The 18,112-nt window shown below is 33.7% G+C and overlaps 1 long non-coding RNA gene across 1 annotated transcript; it reads right to left on the minus strand.

Moving 5' to 3' along the window:
* Positions 1-8,244: 8,244 nt before the first annotated feature.
* On the minus strand, positions 8,245-9,448 carry LOC102804592 (uncharacterized). Its single transcript, XR_013421245.2, has 3 exons — positions 9,305-9,448; positions 8,865-9,065; positions 8,245-8,343 (listed from the first exon to the last, which is right to left on the minus strand). It is a non-coding gene; the product is annotated as an uncharacterized LOC102804592 (long non-coding RNA).
* Positions 9,449-18,112: the final 8,664 nt, after the last annotated feature.

Below are 18,112 nucleotides of genomic sequence, written 5' to 3' on the forward strand. Positions count from 1 at the left end.
TATAACAATATCAATTGTGAACAAAGAAATACAAAAATCCTTGGTCTATGAGAACAGAATCCAGATTTGATATTGATTTGTTCGTTTTCTCACATGTATAGTCCAATTTTAAACTTTGAAAATAGGTAATAAGATAATACAATTTTACACGGCATTGTATCCAGACAACAGAATATTTAATGGGGCTAATATATATGACCATTTACTATTATGTTTCTGGGAAATTGATAGATTTCAACATAGGTCAGCTAATTAGACATTTTTAACTGACAATAACCAGGTGCTTGTTTGATTTCACAACATTTATTCATTTTCGGAGACAAATACATAAGAGTAGAATTGTTATTGTCTCAATATGGGCACTTCCATTAAAAAAACTGCTAAAAAGTTATTAAAGATCTTTATAAGTGTTGTGCAACGCACATATATATTCAAATTACCTGAAATTACTTTATAATTTTATAAGTCATTGTCACGAGGTGACTAGAAATGCTGTACAGATGCCTAGATACATTTTATACTGGTGTAATTTAAGTGTCTATTTAAATGATGGGTCATACACCCCTTGTTGGAATGGTATGGTCCAGAGAACAGATCGTCTTTTCGGGAATTTTGAATACCGACATTGATACCTATAAAACTACGCCTTCATCACATGCTCGGGGCTAACCACGTTGGACATCATTGTCTGAAGCTCGTACACAACTAATGCAGAGAAGTTGCAAGTCCCAACGGACCTCTCCTAGAACTGACATTACGGCGAACTGACTTTAACCATTGCTGGCTGCAAAGCGGCGAAAATTGAGACAACACATCGACGGAACTTACTGTCTATATCCCCAAGGAAGTCAGCGGGTCTTCTCCGCGTAGATAACGTCAACACGTGGTTGAAACAGCCACTTCGTCGACCACGTTTAATTAATTATTCACGTTCAACTGCAAGTTCTGCTCACAAGACATTGACATTCGTCGTATGATACTGGTCAGTAACACTATGTTAGGGTTACATATTTCATGCATATTTTGAGCTTATTATTATGTATATTTTGGGGTACACTTTATTTATTTAATTCATCAAATTATTATATAACTGCTGTAATTTTGTACTGCTTTGCCGTCATTCTTTTGACGTATTTTGCCCAATTAGGCTGGTCAGACGCTGGAAATTTGGCAATATTTAATGATTGGAACGGCGTCAGTTTAAACGATTAACTCGTACATTGTTTACAATTGGATGTAAGCTCCATGTCACTGTGCGGGCTCTAACTCGTTGTGAATTGGTTAACATGCATAGCGTTCTAGTATTCCTGCTGGGATTTGAGCATTGTGCGGTGTGACTTAATGAATATTGACCTTTAATCTGTTACAGTTATACTTAATAAAACTGTTAATTGCAAGTATGTGATTGCGTCTGTTGTATGTTCACACTGACTACACCAAGGTCACCTGTTATTGCTTGTTGGTTGTATATAAATATATAAGTCACAATTAATGTTAAAAAGTAGCAGTGGGGAAAAGAACCCACAACACCAGGGCAGTCTTGTTTGGTAGCCACACTTGACTCTCCACCTTGTGACAGTCATAATACTTTTCCAAAGCGTATAAACATAATATGAATATTCGCGACAGATCTTAAATAAGTGTTCAGTCTTAACAAAATTTCGGACTGATGAAAAACACCAGGTGAAGACTATCGGAATAAGTTTCCAAAAATAGTGATGACGCTATTTAAAATTAAACTGTTGATGTCCACGAAATAAACCGAGATGGATAATCACCTCCTTTCTGTTACTGAATTTGATGCGTTTTAATTCAATTTGATGAATACACATGCATGCTATGTAGCCTGCACAAGATGCGGCACAATGCATCAATAAAAAGGATTTGACATTGCTATATCAAGTGTGACACACATAAATAACTCGTAAATCAACACTAGGTGGCGTGATTTGTTATTTGCCACCCCAGTAACTTGGGAGACAGACACATGCCTGCATAATTATCAAAGTTATCTGCAATATAAGTTTATGACGAAAATTTCAATACTCGATGTACAGAATATATATTACTTGATAATTAAGAATGTCTTATTGACTAAATTCCACCGATTCATAATGGCGTCATGAACAGAATGACACTGATCTTGCGAGATATATAGCGAAGGCGCGCTAATACATCGGCGAAATCAATATGAATCTAAAACCTTTGACACATGGCATCATCAAATAATAACACGACTCTTATAACATGGTGAAATTCTCTTCATTGTTACTTTTTAATTTGTTGATAAAAAAGATGAGCAGATAACTGTGCCAAATGTACCAACGCAAAACAAATTCAGCATACTGTCAGATGATGAATCCAACCAAAGAGAAAATATGATCACACAGTGAGGTGGTAGAAAATATGGTGTTATGAATTCAACTGAGAGAAGGGTTCATGGCGATCATCAGTACAGGAAGACAATGTCTAAGTCATGCTTGCTGATTACGGATTTTACAGGAAGACAAATTATTAACCATAAATTGATTAATAACTACAGAGTTACCAAGAAAAAACCCAGTACCATCAAATACGCAATGGAAATAATAAAGAATCCAAGAGATAGTAAAGATGTTCTAATTATTAACGTCGGAACTAATGACTTGATAACAAAAGATCTTCATCGATGGAAGGATGAATACAAATCCTTACTATTAGCTGCCAAGGAGTATTACTATCCAGCATTGATCTTGATATGCGGAATATCTCCAAGATTTGACTATGATTGCGATGCTGATATCAGAGAGCTTAATGATTATTTGTGCAACTTATGTAACAGTGAAGACAACTTTGTGTTTGTGGATAATTATAATATCCTCATATCAGCAACACTGGATACACATACCAAAGACAACTTGCATCTAAATCATCATGGCACAGTGCTATTAGCAAAAAGCATGCGAGAAGCTATTCTTAGAGGCCATCCTCAAAACAGACATACTCGATACAGGCAAAATAGAGAAAAACACATTACCAACAACAACGCTAAAGAAATATCACCACAGGTGCAACAACATGCTGAACAAGACTGCACTATATTTAGTAATAACATTCAACCTTCCAATAATGTGACAACAACTCTGAAGACACCAACTCCAAATCCAGCACAATATCAGAAGCGTCATTCAACTAATGAGGAAAACAACATACCATCTCATATGAACAGAAACCTACAATTCCCATTGTTTATGTTTCTTCCACCACATAGTCAATATTACAGTAACTTTAACCCATATATGCCACCGGTGGGTAATGTCCCAAATTATGTCAACAATATGGGACAGTCTGCAGAAAATGCTAATCAGAGACACTCATGTCATGTATAAAACATCCACATATAGGGCAACATGATCCACTGGAGTTCAAGCAACATAGGACTTGATCCATGGAATATTGCTGGTCTTGGAAAAAAGTATGAAGATAGTGACTTTATAAACTTTGTGAATAACAATGACATTGCTTTTTTAGTAGAGACTTGGCTGAGACACAATGACTCTTTCAATTATCCAAACTATTATATTTATAACAAAACAAGAAGAGTACATAAAAGAGCTTGAAGAGGTTCAGGTAGGATCACAATTATGATCAATTCTTGTTTAAAAAAAAAGTCAAGATCTATGACGGAGGTGATGAAAATTATGTATGGCTTAAGCTGGACAAAACTATGTTTATTAACTCAAAAGACATTTTCATATGTGCTGCATATATCCCTCCAGAGTCATCTTCTAATGCAAGTTCAGAAATAATGAGAAAGATTGAAAATGATATATCAAAATATAGTATCCTAGGAGATGTGATATTAACAGGTGATTTGAATGCCCGTACAGGAAAACTTGCTGATTATATTGTAGAAAGCTCAAATAAATATGTACCCATCAGTCCAAACTACAACAGTGATAAGCAAATTAATCCCCGCAATAGCTATGATTCTGAAATTAACAAACTGGGGCAAATTTTAATAGACATATGTCAAACAGCACAAATGCGCATTGCAAACAGTCGAATTTTGGGCAATCTAGAAGGTGGTTATACTTGTTATAAGTATAATGGTCAGAGTGTAGTAGATTATTTTATCGTCAAGGAATTACTCATAAATAAACTAATTTTATTTAAAGTAAGTAATATATCTTATTTATCGGATCATTGTAGTATTTCTCTAATTATAAATCTGAAGACAACCACCAGTAAGGTTTGTAATATGAAACATAAGTTACAAAATTTAATAGATAAATTTGTTTGGAGTGATAGATCAAGTGACTTATTTCAAAATATATTAAGTAGTGGAAATATTAAATTAGAATTAAACTCATTAATTAATCAAATAAATGATAATAGCATAGATTTGAATTGTAACATAAATAAGTTAACACATATTTTAGTGAGTGCTGGTGAATCTTCACTGAAGGTCATATCAGCATCCAAATGTAAACGCAAACATAAACCATGGTTCGATAAGACATGTAGTGAACTACGAAATGAAGTTAATCGTTTAGGAAAAGTGATGAAAGCAAATCCAAAAGAATTAAACACGAGACAGGTGTACTATAAGACAAAGAAAACACTGCGAAAAATGATTAAAAAAAAGAAAAATGAACAAAAGTCTCAAATTATGAAAATAATTGCTCATCTGAACGACAGAAATTGTAACAATAAAGATTTGTGGGATCTGATCAAGTCATCAATAAGAAACAATCAGGAAAACAAAGTATGGACAATTTGATGACTCCGGAATGCTGGTTTAATTTTTATAAAAAACTAAATTCTACAAATGATCTTAACTATGATAACAAATTAGAAGGTTTAATTATAAAGAAATTAGAGGAATTAGAGAAGAGGAAAGATAAAGTACACAACATGACACTGGATAAACCAATAGTGGAAAAGGATGTCAAAGAGGCAATTAAAACATTGAAAAATAGAAAAGCATGTGGATTTGACAAAATTTCAAACGAGATGATAAAATCCAGTTTCATGTACATTAAACATCATTTCCTCAAAATATTTAATACAGTACTACAAGGCGAAAAATACCCATCCCTTTGGAGTAAAGGATATATTGTACCAATATATAAATCAGGTAACAAAGATGATCCTTCAAACTATAGAGGTATAACAATAAGGAGCTGCTTAGGAAAATTGTTTTCGATTATTCTGAATAACAGGCTAAACAAGTTCCTTAATGATTATAATATTATATCTAAATATAAAATTGGCTTTAAGAAAGACTGCAGGACCTCTGATCATGTAGTTGTTCTCAAGTCTATTATGAATAACCATAACAAAATTAGAAAAAATGGCAAAATTATTAAAAAGTCACAGCCTCTTTATATGTGTTTTGTGGATTTGGCAAAAGCTTTTGATACAATTTGGAGGAATGGACTGTTTTACAAAATGTACAGAAATGGGGCGAGTGACAAGTTCATCAAAGTCATCAACAGTATGTATAAGGAGTTAAAATCATGTGTTAGATTGGAAGATGGGTACACTAATTATTTTGAAAGTAAGTTAGGCTCTCGCCAAGGGTGTCCACTATCGCCAACCTTATTCAACATATTTGTGAATGATTTACCAAGTGTTCTAATGAAAGATACAGCTGATTGCCCAATTTTGGGTAAGGAACCAATTCCATGCCTTATGTATGCTGATGATATAGTCATCCTATCAAAGACTAAATCTGGACTACAAAATTCCCTTTTTAAATTACAAAACTATTGTAAAAGCTGGAAATTAAATGTTAGTGTAAAGAAAACAAAAATTCTGATTATGAACAAAAAAAATTGATAATTCAGAGAGTTTCTATATTGATAATAAAAAGATACAGATTGACAATCAATTACCATATTTAGGAATCAATTTTAACTCAAATAGTAACTTCAAAACCTGCATTAAATCATTGACTCTGAAAGCACAAAAAAGCTACTTTTCAATTAGACAACAATTCAATATTTATGCCAATACCAACATTAACACACTATGTTATTTATTTGACAGCATGGTAAAACCAGTTTGTATATACGGGAGTGAAATTTGGGGTGCCTATACCATCAACAATTTCGAACACAAAGGGACACTCAAATCAATCACAAATGACAGTTTGGAATATGGAAAACAACATTTAAAATTCTGCAAGAATACATTGCATCACGGGGCGAATTAGGTCGATACCCCATACATTTGGAGGTAATTAACAATGTGTTCTCCTACTGGGCAAGGATAGCACATGGAAAGTCCCTGATTCTGACAAAGATAGCTTTACAAAATGAACTGGATCTACACGAACAAGGACAGAAATAATTTGTAACTTCTATAAAACACATGTTAGAAACACTTAAATGTAACAAACTCTGGGAAGCTAATAATCTAAATTCTAAAAACATAAACAGAATTATTCAAAATAAACTTAAAGATACATATAATAATGAATGGATGGAGCAACTCAATAAAGACAACAATCAAAATGTTGGCAACAAATTAAAGACATACTCACTGGTAAAGAAAATTACAAATTTGAAAATTATCTAAAAGTAATTTTGAATTATAAAATAAGATCAGCAATTACAAAATTAAGAATTTCAAGCCATAACTTGCCAATTGAGAAAGGGCTGTACAATAATATCCATCAACAACAAAGAATATGCAAACTGTGCGACTCATTTGAAGTGGTTGATGAAAAGCACTATGTTATGAACTGTTCAAACTCAGATATTAAATCAAATAGAACATTTTTTTTCACAATATTAGCTTTCCAGAATTTGAAAAACTAAATCAAGAATGTAAATTCATTTATTTGTTAAGTGCTTTGGATACTCATCTTATGATACCTTTCGCCAAATATGTTAATTCAATTTTAAATGTAGTTAATAGTTGTATTTAGTGGCCATACTGCCGTATTGTACTATATCGGTGTTGTGTCAATAAATTATTATTATTATATATATCAAGATTTGGATGAAACGTTGCATGGGACCTCATTATATATGCACATATTTAATTCAGATGTGCATTCCCTACAAACTCGATACTGTTCAAACTAGATAGCATTCACAAATCAGAGATGCCAACCAGCGCTAGATTTGTTTCAATATATGTAAATACCTGCGACCAATAAGAACATCACGACCAATTAAAGCTATGCAATTTCCAGAAGAAAGCAGCATGCCCACTGGACGGGAAGTGTTTGCAGTCTGGCGTCATATACCAAGCGGAAGTTACGCGATTAGACAAAAACCTAGCGAAACATGCGTCGGATTTAACTGGAAATGAATTTAAAATGTGGTACAGAAACTACACGGCCTCATTTCGTAATCAGGCTCTAGAAATGAGAACTAAGTAAGATGTTTGGTCACTCAAGGAAAATAGTATAAGGCATACAATATCTCAGCAAACGCTGCATTTTATGTTTGAAGGAAAATTTATCATAATAGACCTCACCACTCCATATTGAACAACAGAAATAAACTCGTATCATCATGCCGACACAGATCAAAAGCCTTATAATGTAACACGTAAACCTAAACGGTTTTTTGCTTTAATTAATATGTTAATTTACGAGGTATATATATACCGTGACCTTTTGTTCTTAAATATTGTTATGTTAGTTGGCTTCATAAGGGAATCTGTGCGCCATGTTTGAACTTCTTAGTAGCCATTATTGAACGTACATAACACATACCATGGCAACATACTATTGATTTGTCCCGAAAATGCGCCTAGGTGTTGTGTTCCGCATGTCGTGTTTTAAGATATATTTTCCGCTGTGGTTATAAATATACATACAATGTTATGACAATTAACTTGGACCTTAAATGTATCAAGGTGTAGCTATGACTTTCTGTATTTTACCTTGCACTGAATATCACACCTTTGCGTTGCTTTGCCCTGGCGCAAGTTATAATGGCTCACGATGATGAGGCGAATGACCATCAAACTTTTTCAAATATCTTTAAAAGGCGTATAACCAATTTTCAACTCCGTTATAGAAATGATAGTTATTATACTGACTGAAGTCAGTCAGTATAACGTGCCACCTGGAGTCTACCATATTTGTTTGTTACTGACAATTGCTAACACAAATACTATACTATAATTATATTTTTAACAATTCAAACATGTTTTTCTTTGACACTTATATTATACAATGTTTCACAAATGCCAACATCAAATATTTTTGTACTAGTCAATCAGTCTCACACACGGGGAAAGTATATTTTTGAATATGCTTTATTTCCAGAGCTACATAATATTAGTAATATATGATTGTTGTATGTCCATCTTTTTTCTACAGATTGTCTCTTTGCTAGGCTGTGGAGAGAAAAGAATAAACTGAATCACGAAAAATATATTCTTTACATTAGTGGGGACACATTTCAATTCGAGGTCATGGAACAAGTAGACTTTATTTCCTGATTAGTGCGAAATTTATTTTAGAAATAAAACTATACTCATATAATTATAAATTAGCCATTCAATATATATGAGTTAAGGAAATGGGGAAATAAACTAATGTCTAGTCACAGAAATAAAAAAAAACATTGCCTGCACGTCGTATTTACACTTGACATCATATAAACACAGTGTACATCACAATAAAATCTTACAAGTAATGCAAAATACCCTCTACATTGCTATGTTTAAGTCAAAAACGAAGAAATGATATATACCTAGTGCAGTCAAAATATTTTAGGTAGTTACAACAACTTACAACTTACCTGTCACGCAGAAAACGCATTGTTTTATCTGCACACTAAGTGATTGAGAATTATTTTTGAATGCCAACACAATTCGCATATACTGTTTAAGTTAACAATAAGTCAACTACTTACCTGGAACACAGCACACCCGACCTTCCCCGCAATAGTCAGAACAGGTAGAATAATATGAATGATACCAGTACGAATATGAATACCAATACGAGTATGAATACGAATATGAATATGTTTCTTCTACAGTAACCTCATCACGGTCGCATTTTTTAGCACGACAAATACCACCACAATAATTTTCACATTCTTTATAATCCCAATCTGTTGATATTAGTAAACAAACGCTGCAGTAAATACATCGTCACGATTCACTGTCACATAAGATGAAGAGTTTACAACTGATGTACCATGGCAATTGTTGTTATTCTCAACATGAATCAAACACCATGATTAAATGTTCAACGAATATGTATACGGAAATATAAAACCCATACACGTGATGCACAATTTGTAGAAATACACATTTTGTAAAAAAACTTACTAATTACTTATTTACTTACCATCCACACAACACACACGTCCTATTCCACAACTCTCAGTGCATTGATAAAACCAATCATAATACGAATAAAACCATGTATCTTCAGCCACTATCTCACCCTTATCACATTTTTTAGCGCGACATGTACCGTAGCAATCAGAACAATCTAATACACAAAAATGTTAGTGAATTTTATATCAATATATATTTTTCAATATTACAGTTTATTATTTTACATCTGTCACCGTAATACCATAGATTACACCCGTGTCGTAATTTTGCGGTATTTTACGGGATATTTTCATCCTACCATATGAGGCATATGCATTTTTTTTTCAAAAAGTCGGTCCGTTTCCTCCTCAAATATCTTGTTACATTTATTTTATTTTATTTAATGTATTTTTTACTATGCTGATCAAATAATCATTATATATTATAGTTATCAAAGCCTTAGTCAAACAGAAATATACAAATCTAAATAAACGAAACAAATAAACAAGAAATTACATACTATTCAAATCAGTTAGTTTAACAGTTTGGATGAAAGAATATGTTTTGTGTCAAAACCAAAAATTTGAATTGCTAACAATGTAGCTTTTGAATATGCACACGTTCCAATTGGTAGCATCTTTGCCCCTAGAATTATTGACTATCACAAGAGGTAAAGTAATATAGCAGTATATCATAAACTATACCCAATACTATTAATATCTACATTAAGAAAATGTTAATCAATAAGCCATCCTCCAGCTGGTACAACGGGCCTGTTTACCTTTATTGACATATGGCCTAGTGGAATATCTCGTCAAATTACAGTTTGAAGACATGAACCATCACGGGAGTCCGAATCCGTTCCGTAATTCTATCAGACATCCATGATTTTTATTTTATGATTTTATTAGATTTTGAAAAATTCAACTTCTTGTAAAGTATAATGACATCGCTTTCATCGCTGATTAAACACGACAGAAACCGACATTAATTTATGTGACACTAGATTAAACCGGAGACCGATTGAACGAAACCACCGAGAACACTCAGGCTAACACTCTGGTTTTCTGGGTGACATTTAAGCCCAAAAATATACCATTTAACATATTCTTGTAAGACGATGATGTTCGAATTTATAATTGTAAAAAATGTAATTGTAAAAAAGATATTGTTGATTCTGGGCATCTGTACTGCCATTATGTATTACAATGAATGTGTGTATGTCCTAAATATAGACTTACTACACAGAAACAGATGTATATATTATACTTACCAGCAGCGACCTGTTAATAAAAATAAACAATTATATTAGAGTCCTGCAGTCTTATCAAAGTTTCGGATTTACACGATCTACATATTTATTTAATACTAAATACTAATATAAACAAATTTATGTCGTTAAAGCAGTCAATATAAAGGTCATTTAAACTAACTATTGAATTAATTTACTATATACGTAAACGCTTTATTGGAAGGGAGTGTCAATGTTTTGAATTGGCTTAAATATAACTAAACAGTGAACATTGTTGATGTATCCCGACAAAATACCAGAACTTAAGGCTCCGTTACCGCCTTCGCTCATTTATTAAGCATAAAAATGAATCCCTTACGATAAACGTTATAAATATAAACGAAACTCCGCATATAGTTGCACAATCAATCTGACACTACCTAAAATTGGCTCCATAGATGTACATTCATATAGTGTTTTAATTTACAACAACTACTACAATCAGTTCGTGTTATATTAGGTACAGTTATTTTTATATACATAAATTCAATGACATATTTGATACTTACACTTGTTACCAACCAGAACATCGGTACTAGCAGAAACACAAAATTCGGTGAATGCATCTTGAATAGATATGCACGTTAGAGAACTGTGGGCAATATACACAACAGTGACAGACAGGTAACTGAATTGCAGAAACGTATTTATGTGAATTATTGGATGCGGTAACACAAACGCATTTACCATATGTAGGTATCATAAGTTAACTTATTCATCAAAAATAATCAAATTTAAGACCATTGGAGGTGTAATGCGGCAATACGAGGGGAGACGAATCCGATTCAAAACTCAATTTTGTGAAACGGTTAGTTCATATATTGCGAGTCATCAGGCGTAATTACGTTGATATATTTCGAATAAACAGCAAGAAACGTTGCGATAAACAACACATTAATTACTATATGTGTTTTCCTTTATGAATTGGCTTGAAAGATACAAGTGTAGTTTAATAATTTATCAATAAAGTGGAATTATCTATGAGAAGAAGACCGATGGTATTAGTGAGCCATGGCAGCGCACGTAATTGGAGGAAATAATATCACGTGATTTTGTTTGTTTGTTGCTACACTCGCGAATCTGATATAAAACGTATACAAATTATTTTAAAAACACGACATGTTGCATATGCTGTTTGAGAAAATAAACTTATGAAATAAACATGTACTTTTAAAGAGTTGAGAGATATAATAGCAAAAATACACTTTCAATAAAATGTGTTTTTGAAATACACTCCCACTATCCCCACCCGGGCTATTGTCACAGATGTTTCTTTACCTGAAAATTACACACCTTGTATAAATAGGCACAGTGCTGGATTTATGTTGGACTGAAAAATAATATGAAGTTTCATAAATAATAAAAATATTCTATTTGTGTTTTTTTGAAAATTATCGCACTTCAAATGTGAAGACAACATTAATTTGTAAATGCTGTTATACTTATTGGCAGTCGAAATTCAAAGCCAGTTGAAACACTTTTGCGAATATCACTGATATAAACAATGAAATAAATAAATTAAATTGAGAGAGTTTAGGACGAAATTTGACTGGGAATGACCAAATCAAATGTAATACCATGCTCCGCGTATACACATTGTAAAGAGTAACTAATTGGATACCGGGTTGACAGCTGTAAACTGTGATGTTGTACTATTACATTTGAACTTGTCTGTGATGTTTTGGAGAAGGATTTCTGTGTGTAACTGAAAATACCAAAGCATATTTAAACGTGTGACTGACATTTAAAATCGGCTCAACCCACACACAGTTAATGTTTCTGGTACACTTTGAAAGCGAACACTGTACGATTGGGTGGACAGATTTACGTCTGTAACATGATAATAGTTTACTGAAAGTTAGTGTTCTAGATTAAATACGACATATTTCGCCCCAGTTGTATATTGTTTTCGACATCGCGATATATGTCTGTATTGGTTCACAAAGCACGTACGTAGTTGCTTATGTCCTACCATATGCACGGCAATAATCCTACAGACGAATGAAATTAGTTTATTTTACGAAATTTATAGATGGCATGCTTGTAACCTCACTCACTTCAGCGTTGGAGGTGCGAGTCATTTGTCTAATTGGGAGGGGTGATTTTCAGTTTGATTGAAATTGTCGGAGAATATGTAAATGCACATTCAGTCAATATACAAATTTCAAATCAGAAACATGGTCTTGTCGGTGTTGGTGAAAGGGAGTCTGTGTTGTGGCCGGCGTTTGTTTGTTATTCCCACCAAGAGGAATACATTTTTGCCCGCTTTGTTTTTTACCTCCATCGGAGAGATTATTTTTTTCTTTGGCGTTGCTCTGATATCTCCGCCAGTAAAGCTATTTTCATGTTAATATTCATAAAGTGTTGCCCTGGAGACAAAGAACAATTCGATTGTAGAGAGAATCCGCATCTGGTTTCTATGGAGAATGACTCCGAATCATCACATAACTCATAGTAAGTTGTTGACACATGATATTTCATGGCATTCAGGAATGTTTTAGGAAAGATTGACATCTACACAATTACCAATGAATTGTATTTTGAAAGAAATCTGGCATGATTGGCATGGAAACAGGATTAGATAAAGGATCTTTTATGGCCAAGAACCAACAAATACAGTTGAGGAATAACAATTTCTTTCCTCCGCACAAACAACAATCAATTATGTTATAGTGCACAAAATGGCAAAAAAGAAGAGCTATACTTCAGCGTGTAAAACCAACAACGAGTGAAAGCATATTAAAAAAAGCAGCTCAGGACAAAAACATAGACATGCCACTAGGTGATAAATATTCCGAGCAAATAGTCATTCACCTCAAGTTAATTGACAATGATATAAAAGTGTAGCTGTTTGAATTAGCAATTGTGATAGCAGTAGAGAGCCTGACAACAGTGCGCATGTCAAATATCTAGATTGTAGATGAAAATCAGCTCAAAACTCTAATACATAGTTGTTGTAGGAAAATCAGGCTATTTTTCCGCTATGTAAATGCGAGCTAAACTTATCAATAAAATTGGCCCGACCCTTGGTCAAGCCTAACCAAGCCAAGTGTTGTATTTGCTTTGTACAGCGTTAACTTATTCATCAAAAATAATCAAATTTAAGACCATTGGAGGTGTAATGCGGCAATACGACGGCAGACGAATCCGATTCAAAACTCAATTTTGTGAAACGGTTAGTTCATATATTGCGAGTCATCAGGCGTAATTATGTTGATATATTTCGAATAAACAGCAAGAAACGTTGCGATAAACAACACATTAATTACTATATGTGTTTTCCTTTATGAATTGGCTTGAAAGATACAAGTGTAGAGTTTAATAATTTATCAATAAAGTGGAATTATCTATGAGAAGAAGACCGATGGTATTAGTGAGCCATGGCAGCGCACGTAATTGGAGGAAATAATATCACGTGATTTTGCTTGTTTGTTGCTACACTCGCGAATCTGATATAAAACGTATACAAATTATTTTAAAAACACGACATGTTGCATATGCTGTTTGAGAAAATAACCTAATGAAATAAACATGTACTTTTAAAGAGTTGAGAAATATAATAGCAAAAATACACTTTCAATAAAATGTGTTTTTGAAATACACTCCCACTATCCCCACCCGGGCTATTGTCACAGATAATATTTGGTAATCGGTAATGAAGTGAAACCGGATAATAACGATTTTTCTAGTTTGAAAAATCGTTATTATCCGGTTTCACTTCATTTTAATTCTAGTGAACATAATATTACAGATATGTCTATTTCTGGTGTATGTGTTGTCAATGGCAACGAAAATCAGCTCAGGCGTGTCGAGGAGGAAACTATATTCCGCCTTGGAACTAAAGAACCCCATGGTATTAACAAACAGTTCAACTCATTTGTTGAGCTCACTACCTAAGGCGCGTTATTTGTTCTATTGTGGATTTTTTTGTGATTCTAACTTATAGTTCATGCGCGTTCTTACGTTCCTATGTTCTACCTGCACGTTATCACACTTGCTTCTATGCTATCGATAAAGAGCCATTGCTCGAAACGTCTAGCTATTTTTAATAGTTATTTAGGACTACGATTACCAAATATTATCTTCAATATATCATACTTATCAGTCCGAGCAGCGTATATTTATTTATTTATAAACTATTATTTTATTGTCACAGATGTTTCTTTACCTGAAAATTACACACCTTGTATAAATAGGCACAGTGCTGGGTTTATGTTGGACTGAAAAATAATATGAAGTTACATAAATAATAAAAATATTCTATTTGTGTTTTTTTGAAAATTATCGCACTTCAAATGTGAAGACAACATTAATTTGTAAATGCTGGTATACTTATTGGCAGTCGAAATTCAAAGCCAGTTGAAACACTTTTGCGAATATCACTGATATAAACAATGAAATAAATAAATTAAATTGAGAATTTAGGACGAAATTTGACTAGGAATGACCAAATCAAATGTAATACCATGCTCCGCGTATACACATTGTAAAGAGTAACTAATTGGATACCGGGTTGACAGCTGTAAACTGTGATGTTGTACTATTACATTTGAACTTGTCTGTGATGTTTTGGAGAAGGATTTCTGTGTGTAACTGAAAATACCAAAGCCTATTTAAACGTGTGACTGACATTTAAAATCGGCTCAAGACACACATAGTTAATGTTTCTGGTGCACTTTGAAAGCGAACACTGCACGATTGGGTGGACAGATTTATGTCGGTAACATGATAATAGTTTACTGAAAGTTAGTGTTCTAGATTAAATACGACATATTTCGCCCCAGTTGTATGATGTTTTCGACATCCCGATATATGTCTGTATTGGTTCACAAAGCACGTACGTAGTTGCTTATGGCCTACCATATGTACGGCAGTAATCCTACAGACGAATTAAATTAGTTTATTTTACGGAATTTATAGATGGCATGCTTGTAACCTCACTAACGCCGCTTCACTTCAGCATTGGAGGTGCGAGTCATTTGTCTAATTGGGAGGGGGGATTTTCAGTTTGATTGAAATTGTCGGAGAATATGTAAATGCACATTCAGTCAATATACAAATTTCAAATCAGAAACATGGTCTTGTCGGTGTTGGTGAAAGGGAGTCTGTGTTGTGGCCGGCGTTTGTTTGTTATTCCCACCAAGAGGAATACATTTTTGCCCGCTTTGTTTTTTACCTCCATCGGAGAGATTATTTTTTTCTTTGGCGTTGCTCTGATATCTCCGCCAGTAAAGCTATTTTCATGTTAATATTCATAAAGTGTTGCCCTGGAGACAAAGAACAATTCGATTTTAGAGAGAATCCGCATCTGGTTTCTATAGAGAGTGACTCCGAATCATCACATAACTCATAGTAAGTTGTTGACACATGATATTTCATGGCATTCAAGAATGTTTTAGGAAAGATTGACATCTACACAATTACCAATGAATTGTATTTTGAAAGAAATCTGGCATGATTGGCATGGAAACAGGATTAGTTAAAGGATCTTTTATGGCGAAGAACCAACAAATACAGTGGAGGAATAACAATTTCTTTCCTCCGCACAAACAACAATCAATTATGTTATAGTGCACAAAATGGCAAAAAAGAAGAGCTATACTTCAGCGTGTAAAACCAACAACGAGTGAAAGCATATTAAATAAAGCAGCTCAGGACAAAAACATAGACATGACACTAGGTGATAAATATTCCGAGCAAATAGTCATTCACCTCAAGCTAATTGACAATGATATAAAAGTGTAGCTGTTTGAATTAGCAATTGTGATAGCAGCAGAGAACCTGACAACAGTGCGCATGTCAAATATCTAGATTGTAGATGAAAATCAGCTCAAAACTCAATACATAGTCATAATGGATGATATTTTTCACAACAAGTTTCGGAATTCCAAGGGATGCAAATTGTGCTCACTTGTTGCCAGCCAGATTCATTTTTGTCCTTGTATGAAATTGAATTTCTACAGAAATTAATTAAAATAGCAATCAAACATATTATATTCCGATTTGTTCTCCATCAACAATACTGAATTTAAGTGATTATATTCCAGGGATATATTCAGTTGAAATTAAATTTAAGGACAATACAGAGTATGCTTCATGCCCAGCTTTCCGTCAGAGAACTGTTGAAAAGAAGAAGGCATAAAAGAGTACCTAGGAACATATTTATATTGCAAAAAATGGACGAGTTGGTAACAAAAACTCATTTTTAACTTCAGAATATGTAAACATTAATGTTTAGTTAATCAAAGTCATTTTTCCATGCAAAGATTTTTAATGATGATATACTTTACATGTAGGTACTAAAGCCCACATTTCTGATCATTTTGTTCAGTTGTTCTAAAGATAACGATTTTTGCCGCTTTGTGGAAGAAATATGATGGTAAGGTCACATCTATATCTGTTGCACATGAGTTGTAGTATAAACAAATTCCGTCCACCTAGACATTCACACCAGTGGTGCAATCACTATTTCTAAAATCTAGTGCATCAGCTCACAATAGCCTTATAATCAAGAAAAGCTTGAGCAATCCTATCCAAGATGGTTTTCTCAAACAAGCACACAACACAATGATGAAAGGCGACCTCACATAAAGCATAGCAAATACTGTTATGCAAGCTTAGCATGAAAAATGACCAAATGATCTTAACACGGTGATTCCGCAAGACACCAAATGACCGAATGTTCAAAAACTATGAACTCATATAATCAGAACCAATGTTGGTTTGAGTGAACCAAACAAAATACATGTAGAGCAATACAATGTCCTCGGGACGATTGAAGAAAAAATACCATCATTTGTCACGTGACCCAGAAACCAAAAAGATTATTCCTAAAAAAGTCCTACAGAGGGTCGAAGATTTGTGTGACCTTACTCAGAGAAAAGTAAATTGAGAGACTAGAAGAATCGCACGTGAAGATGACATACTTTTATCCACGTAACCAATCACATTAATGGTTGATGATGGACTACCTTAAAATTCTAGAATATATGTAGAATTCACAAAATAAGAAAGATTTTACCACCATTCTCTAACACGAGAACAGGCAACGGACAGGAATACAAAAGAAAACTGAAAAATAGCACATCTTCAAAGCAGAGACACTGTACCAAGCAACAAACACAACACCATATCAAACACTATTGCACAGGCCAGTGGGAGCACAACTAGACATGCAGACCAGATAAAGGTACGAGAAGCTATCCTATCCATAACGGTAACGAAAACTCAAAACCGAGCACAAGATAGTTAGAGATTAAGCCCTACTAAAGCATCAGTGTTTAGTAACAGCGGAAACGAAAATGAAACAAATATTCCTCACTAAGACAGTGTTTAGTAATAGGGGAAAAGAAGATGAAACAAATATCCCTCACTAAGACAGTGTTTAGTAATAGGGGAAACGAAGATGAAACAAACATCCCTCACTAAAACAGTGTTTAGTAATAGGGAAAACGAGGATGAAACAGATATCCCTCACTAAAACAGTGTTTAGTGATAGGGAAAACGAGGATGAAACAGACATTCCTCACTAAGACAGTGTTTAGT

The sequence above is a fragment of the Saccoglossus kowalevskii genome, chromosome 9 (genome assembly GCF_978046115.1).
Source record: "Saccoglossus kowalevskii chromosome 9, keSacKowa6.1, whole genome shotgun sequence".
NCBI lineage: Eukaryota > Metazoa > Hemichordata > Enteropneusta > Harrimaniidae > Saccoglossus > Saccoglossus kowalevskii.